This window comes from Mus caroli, chromosome 17 (genome assembly GCF_900094665.2).
Source record: "Mus caroli chromosome 17, CAROLI_EIJ_v1.1, whole genome shotgun sequence".
Classification (NCBI taxonomy): Eukaryota; Metazoa; Chordata; class Mammalia; order Rodentia; family Muridae; genus Mus; species Mus caroli.
Genome location: NC_034586.1, coordinates 19,729,546 through 19,737,016, shown reverse-complemented (window position 1 = coordinate 19,737,016; position 7,471 = coordinate 19,729,546). Strand labels below are relative to the sequence as shown.

The 7,471-nt window shown below is 44.7% G+C and overlaps 1 pseudogene; it reads right to left on the bottom strand.

The window, feature by feature from the left end:
- Positions 1 to 5,370: 5,370 nt before the first annotated feature.
- Positions 5,371 to 7,471, bottom strand: part of LOC110283963 — a 3,231-nt pseudogene continuing 1,130 nt past the window's right edge.

Genomic DNA, 7,471 nt, shown 5'->3' with positions numbered 1-7,471 from the left:
TATTAGCATTCCTCTTTGAACCCTAAGTCTAAACAGTCCATCTCATAAAACCACTCTTAATTGGGGTTTCTATTGCTGTGACCAAAAGCAGATTGGGAAGGAAAGGGTTTATCCCATCCCATAATGCTCAGTTCATGGTCCAGTATCAAAGGAGTCAGGGGAGTGACCTCGAGGCAGGAATTAAAGCAGAGGCCATGGGGGAGGAGAAAGGAGCAGAGTCAGCATGAGACACCCCAAGACCAAGTTCTCAGAACAAAGGAGATTTGCCCCAGAGGGACAGAGGACAGGGAATAAGAGGCAAAGACAGGAGACAGAGGATGAGGGAGAAGGGGAAGGAACAAGAGAGAACCCCCTGTTAGGATGAGGTGTTTAATTTTAACTGGGCATGTTAATTAAGTGAGCCAAAGGGGGCCTTTGATTGCTGGACTTCAATGCTTTGGTAGCTGGACCTGGGTGGTCAGCCTCAGGAGGAGGAAAGTGGGCAAATAAGGGAATAGACTTTGTCAGCTAGCTTTAGAAATGTTATTCAATGGTTCTCAGCAAGGAAGAGAGAAGGGAGAAGAGAAAGCCTGCCAGAGCTCTGTTTGCTATGCTTCTGCCTGCTTGAGTCCTTTCAGAGGGTGCTGCCTACTGGCTTCCTCTTCATGGCTTACTCAGCCTACTTTCTTATCCCACCCAGGACCACCAGCTCAGGGACAGCCCCTCCCACAAAGAGCTGGGCCCTTGCACAATGGTTAAGAAAATGTACCATGGGCTTGCCTACAGGCTAATTATCTAGAGACTTTTTTTCAACTGAAGTTCTGTCTTCAAAAATGACTCTAGCCTGTGTCAAGTTCATGTAAAATTAGCAAGTACAACCACTTTACATTTACCATTAAAAAATTATTTAAGATTAAAAAAACAAACAAATAAACAGACCAGGCCATCTAGTTTTACTTAACTTTTAAACACTACTTAAATTTTAAGCTTTGAATAATCTTTAAACCATGTTGTAAATTAAGACCTTTGAGGAATGTAACCTGATGTGTTTATAAAAAAGATAAAGAGAGGGGGGATATGTTCTATGGAGGTGTGGTGAGGTGTGGGGGAAGGGGGTGTCTCATTGGACCCAAATCCAAGGCATCCTTTCCCCCTGAGGGACCAGCCACACAATGGTATAGTATAGAATAGAGTTTATTCAGGGCATGGGGAAGGGAGTTAAGAGGGTAGTAGACTATCATATGGAGATTGGAGGCTCACTAGCCTAAACTTCAGAGAACTGGTAAAGCCTTTCCCGACCGCTTAGTGTATACATCCCCATGGTCCCAGGGTAGAGTCCTTGAGCTCGGAGCTACCCCTGTGTTACCCTTGAGAATGGAGACATTCAGTCTTCTCACCGACTCTTGTTCTAGGACTTTTTCCCCTGGGTGAGATTTTCCTTTCTCCTTTTGAGACAGTTTCTTCCCAGAGCTTAGCTCCCAGCCCATCAGGTGATAACCTGGTGGTCTGGCCTATGCTAGCAATCTCTGGTTATTGATAATGCCCCCCAGGACACTGGCCCGGGCAGTTAATGACTATTCTCTTACCCTTGGTCTGTCTTGGCCTCATTGTCCCTACTTCCTGGAATGTCTTGGTCTAATTCACAGTAAGCAAAAAGCTCACTGCTAGCTAGCTATGCTTCCCCCTCCTCCGTCCCTCATTTGCTCACTCCTGCCCGCCCCATCGCTGCAGCCACTGGTTTGTCGGGTCTGGTCCCGCCCCTTGTGTCCTCCAGGGACTCTGTGAGACTTGCTTTTCCAAGAGTGTGCCATCTGCCGCTCCTACACTTGTGCTCTCTCTCTCTCTCTCTTGTGCACCGGGCTCCTGCGTTCAGCCCATCACCGCTCCTACTTGGCTGCCTGCCCACAGGCACAAGAAAAACAGCTTTGGCCCTGTCCCCTGTGGACTCTTGTTCACTGAGAAGCCATTTTTCCCACAGGCTCGATTATCTACCTGTGCTTGCTCACGCTCGCAAATGCCCCTGTGTAAGCCTCTCTCTGTCTCTGTCTATCTGTCTCTCTGTGTGTCTCTCTCTCTGCCTCTCTGTCTCTCTCTGTCTGTCTCTTACTCTCTCTGTCTCTCTGTCTCTGTCTGTCTCTCCCCCCCCCCACGCCCCCCTGGCGGGGACTCAGGAAATGAGCAGCTAGCCCCGCTGCTGCCACAAGAATAGCGTGCGCATTGCTGGGATACAGAACACTTCTACTTCCAGTGCTCTACCCCTGCCCACTGCAGGGCGGGGGCAGCGCCGGCCTGCAGCCAGAGACACTTGTCCAGGGCTTCTGGTTACCAGGAGGAAGCTCTGCCCTACTTGCCTGTGTCCCAGCGGTGAGCGCCACAGAACCATCCCCACCGCTTGACACCGTCGCCGCCTCTGAGGTCTCCGCTGCCTCAGCCACTCAGCAGCTCTGTAGCCCCTGGGGGTGCACGCCATTATTGCGGCTCCTAGTGATCTGTTCTCTTCAGGCTGCAAGATGCTGCATTCATTCCACTCCCACCCCACCCAAGCGCTCGCGCATGCGCCTGTCTCTAGCTCCACAGCTCACCCATTCCCACGGCTTGCCTGGCTTGCTTGTCAGTTCCTGTCTCAGGCCTGAACCCGCCTGGACAAACTCACTTTCTGTCACCATGACCTTATGCCACTGCTGCCAGCTCTTTTATTCTGATCCACACCAACTCTAAGTCAAGTGTTTCTCTACTAATACAAAGCCAAATGTTTCTCTGCTAATGCAAAATGTGTTTTTCTCTACTTACACAACCTGTCAAAGTTACTTAAAATTTTCGTTCTTACCCTATCTTGAAAAATAATGATTTTTGCTACTGCCATTAAATTATGGTTTGCTCTATTTAGAGATAACCAATTGAAATGGCTCTTGTCCAAATCTGCTAATTATTAATATATTTAAGTTTATGACAGACAGAATCTCCCAAAGCCTAACAGCTTACCCACAAGGTCTCAGAAGCTATGGACACAGCTACAAGAGACAGCCTGAACTGTGGTATGAAAACCACTGAAAAATACCGTGGTGGCTCTGCAGGGACTTGGTCAACACAGTGGACAGACAGAGAGCCAAATGCCTCAAATTGTCTGAGCCAAAGTGAGACATTTCTCATTTCATGCACTATCTGATTCACAGAGAAAAAAGGGAAGAAAAAAAAAAAGCCCTCCATCTTCTGGGCTTTAAAGCCACACTGACTTTACCCAAGTTGCCATGAAGACTACGGAGACCACAGGGTGCTGTGTAGTGGACTCTGCCATTTTTAATTGATGTATATCTGCTAGATTATAGTTTATTCTTCCCCAGATTTCTGACTACATTAGCAGCTAAGGTAACTGTAGCTTGACAGGTAGGAAACAGACCTAACTCCTTACCTAACCTCAGTTTCTAGGGATTAGTTCAGATGTAAGCTTTCACAGATGGAATCTGTTCCTTTCTTACCTAAACTTGGTTTCCATTGATTAACTGCTTCATATTTCCTCTTCTTGCTATGCCACTGTTCTAACGTTATTCGAGTTCTTATAAATTTGTCTAACTCTAATGAAACATTCCACTATATAATCAAAAATTCTTGTTCCTTCTGATCCACAAAAGGCTCATGTTAAAGACTGTCATGTTATTAACTCATGTTATTTCTTTTGTAAACTTATAAGCTACAGGAAACCCACTAAGATCTACCTCTCATGGACCAGATAGACTCCACCCAGTGTGTGTGTTTCAGCATCTTGCCAAGTCCAGGCGCTTACTACATCCAGGATAGCTTCAGAGAAGCAACCTCCAGGTGCTCCAACCTACGCTCACAGACACAGACACTTCTAATGGACCTATTCTTTCTAACCTGTCACAGATAACCCCAGTTGGGTATGGGGATCCCTGGAATGAGGGTCCTCGAAGCGAGGTGGGTAAGGATTCGGTGGTGACCAACGGAAACAAACACAGAGGCAGTTTGAATCTGAGTGGATTTTGCAGCTTTCAAGCAGGGGATTTTATTAAGAGAACAACTATTACAACCCATAGACGATGTGTGCAGTGCAGCAATCACAAACACAGTCATTATCATTTGGCACAGTAAAGCACAAAACTCAGGCAAATATTACAACTCTGAAAAGATGTACTCAGTGCATCACAAACAGAAGAGGTGACATCATGATTAATAGAGATCATCCAAGAGTTACAACTCTGAAAGGGTGTGTTCAGTGGGGCAGTCATCCAAGGCTAGAGGCATATTTCCAAGAGCAGGTGAATAAATCTTTATGGTCAATTATCATTTAACATCTAATGCCTGATTTTTTTATAAATCTTTTTTTTTCCCCTGGCTTTCATCATGCTGCTTTTATTCTTTGGCCCAATATTTCCTCACTATGACATCATCCCTTCCTTTCAGAATGGGAATGTATATTCTGTGCCATTGTATGCTGGAAGTACGTTCCTGGCTTTCAGAGATTGCACTGAGTCTCTCAAGAGACACTGGAACAGCACTGAGACTATTAACGGCTATGGGAACTTTTGATATTGGACTAACTACATTTTGCATGACCTATGAGCCTATAGCCATTATGGGAAGAATGTTGTAGATTGAATGAAAAATGACCCCTTTAGACTTAGGTATTTGAAAACTTGGTCCCCAGTCAGTGGTACTGTTTGGGGGAGCTTATGGGACTTTTAGGACAGAGAGTCTTGATGGGGAATTGTATCACCAGGGCCAGTTTATAACCTCATTCTCCTTCCAGTTCACTCTGCTCTTGGTGTGTGGTAGGGATGGGATCTCTTAGCTTCCTGCCTGCTACCTTGCCTTCCCACTGCTACGGTCATCTAGTCCTCTGGACTACAAGCCCAGATAAACTCTTTTTGAAGTTACTTTTGGTTGTGGTATTTTGTCACAGCAACTGAACAGTAACTAATACACCTTGAAAGCACAAAGCCCAGAGTTTGGGCTTCCAGGCCCATATAAAGCAGGGCATGGTGGCGTGTATTTGTAATACCAGCCTGGGAAGGTGGGAGGCAGAGAGGTACACAGGTACCTCCCTGGAAGTACGTGGGCTATCTGGCAAAGTTCCAAGCCAATGAGAAACTGTGGGGGGAAAAAAAGCACTTGGAGTTGTTTTCTGATGTATACACAAGTGAACACCCACAAGTGTGCTTCCCAGCACACAAAGCAAGAGCCTGAAAGCCTGAATACAGATGGGAACAGGCTTGTGATGTAAGACAAAGGAAGGAAATTAGGTTAGGTGAAGGTTTAGGCTTCTCTCTTGGCTAGGCGGCTGCGAGGAATGCTTCATACACACTGGCTGTCTTCAGGGCACTGATGGTGTAGAGCGGGTAGGGTGAGAATCCAGTGCTGCCTCCATCGAAAGACTCAGGGTGTGGTAGCTGTGGTGGCTGTGGCATTAGTGCATTTTACCACAACCTCTTCATACTGTTGCTGTGTCAGCAAGCCTTTTGTTACGTTTTTACTTTCTTCAAATTTGGGTAATACAACTGCAATGTAGCCTTCAGTGGACAGCTTTTCTTGAAGAAGAGATGGCTGATAAAGAATGTTTTCATTCACTTCTATCAATCGACCTCTAACACAGCTAGATATGGTATATTCTTCGCCATCAGAGCAGTATATCTTACACAGAGGTGCAAGCTCTGTTAGAAACTGTCCGCACCCCCCTTAAATTTCCCAGATACTTTGTTCTCATGGCTGCTACAATTGTTACTGATCTGATAGGAAATACTTTTAATGGTTTTGCTACTTTGAAGAACTGGATGAGATCCTGCCAGTGTGATGACACATATTCGGTTGGAGTACTGGAGTATACAGTGGTCCTCACAGGGTTTTCCTTTAACATCCGCTTTATACCAGCGAGTAAAGTATTGATCCACAAGGGAGGGTGGTGGGGCTTCGGTAGCTATGACTACCTCTGGTGGCGCCAGCTTGGCTTCGGCAGCTCTTCCATCCCTCTAGTCCAGGAGCTTAGTTCTGGCACATGGGGGCCGGTTGGTGTCACTCGAGTGACTCCCCAGCCAGTGGCCAACCCCCTCCCCGATCCCAGTCACCTGCGATCCTGGGCCAAAGCCCAACCGGTGACAGTGACATTACTCCTGATTTTTTTATAAATCTTCAATGCATACATTTAAACTATTTTAATTCTTTTTATTTAAGGCTTTCTTTTTTTTTTTTTTAGAAAATCGCAAATAAAAAGTTTAATTTCAGAATCCAAGTTCGTCATTTATAAATACACTAAAGCATAGCCCACGCAAATTCAGACTGAGCCTACATACAGTATTTCAACAAAACAGTTTTTTCCTAAAAGGTCAGAGGCAATGAGTGATTTGTTTCACCCATAATATTTAACTGATTTGAAATGAGAAAATGAAAAACTTTATTTTTAGACATAAGCAAAAACTTTGGAATCTGGTAAAGAGTCTGATAGCTGATACTTCATGTTGGTATCCTTGGGACTCTATAATGTCCCAATGATGGTTGAGGCTTCCCTATCATAGGAAAAAAAGAATCTAAATGCCTAAGGCTTTTCTCATGACTGCAATAAACAAGCGCTTTCCCTGTCAACAAGCTACCTCCTCAAAGTAGAATCTGAGCGATATCTGGTCAAACTGTGAGGGGTCAGTGCATACTTCTTATGAGATAGCTTTATTATATAGAGATGCAAAAAGTAAATCAGAGGCATGGAGATTGGATCAACAGGCCATCTGTTGTAAACGTGTCATATCATGCACTGGTGAAGTCCCAAGCATGACTTTAAAACTTGGATCCAATTTCAAGGGGCTCATGATAAGCGGGATATCTCTGAGTTAACTGACCGTGTAAAACCTGAATGCAACACCTGACATGGGACCGTTCTCATGACCAATTAGCCATGTGATTGACACTCCATGGTATGCCCAAGTTCAGTTTTGTTTTCAAATGCCTGGTTCTGTAATGTAAACAGCTTCCAGAATATTCNCTCTAGGACATACTTTTGGAGCCTGTGGTTAAGAACTGTTCAGTCAGGATGGCTTAGTCCCCACCTCCTATTTACAGGTTTCATTTAACAGCCACAAAAGCTGTTTTGTTGCAATTAAAATATTTAATTAAAATACAGCACCTGATTTGTGGTTTTTACACAACTGAATAAAAACCCTACATAATAAAATTGTTTACATCTTCCTTTCATTCTAGTAAAACATATTACTATCCCCTAAAAGCAAAACAAAACAAAACAAAACAAAACAAAACAAAACAAAACAAAACCTTTATAGTTTTAAACCTGATCATCCTATTCCATAATTGCCAAGACTTTGTTTCTAGTGGGCTTCTGAAAACGCACCTTGACACCTGGCCTGAAGGAGGAGTAAGGCACATGTGGATATTATGGTGAGAACTGGCAGGTAGCCCCAGATGCCTGGTCTGGTGTCCTACTTGGCACTGCCAGGCAAGTCAGCCCTGGTACAATAGCTAGCACTCTGAAGCA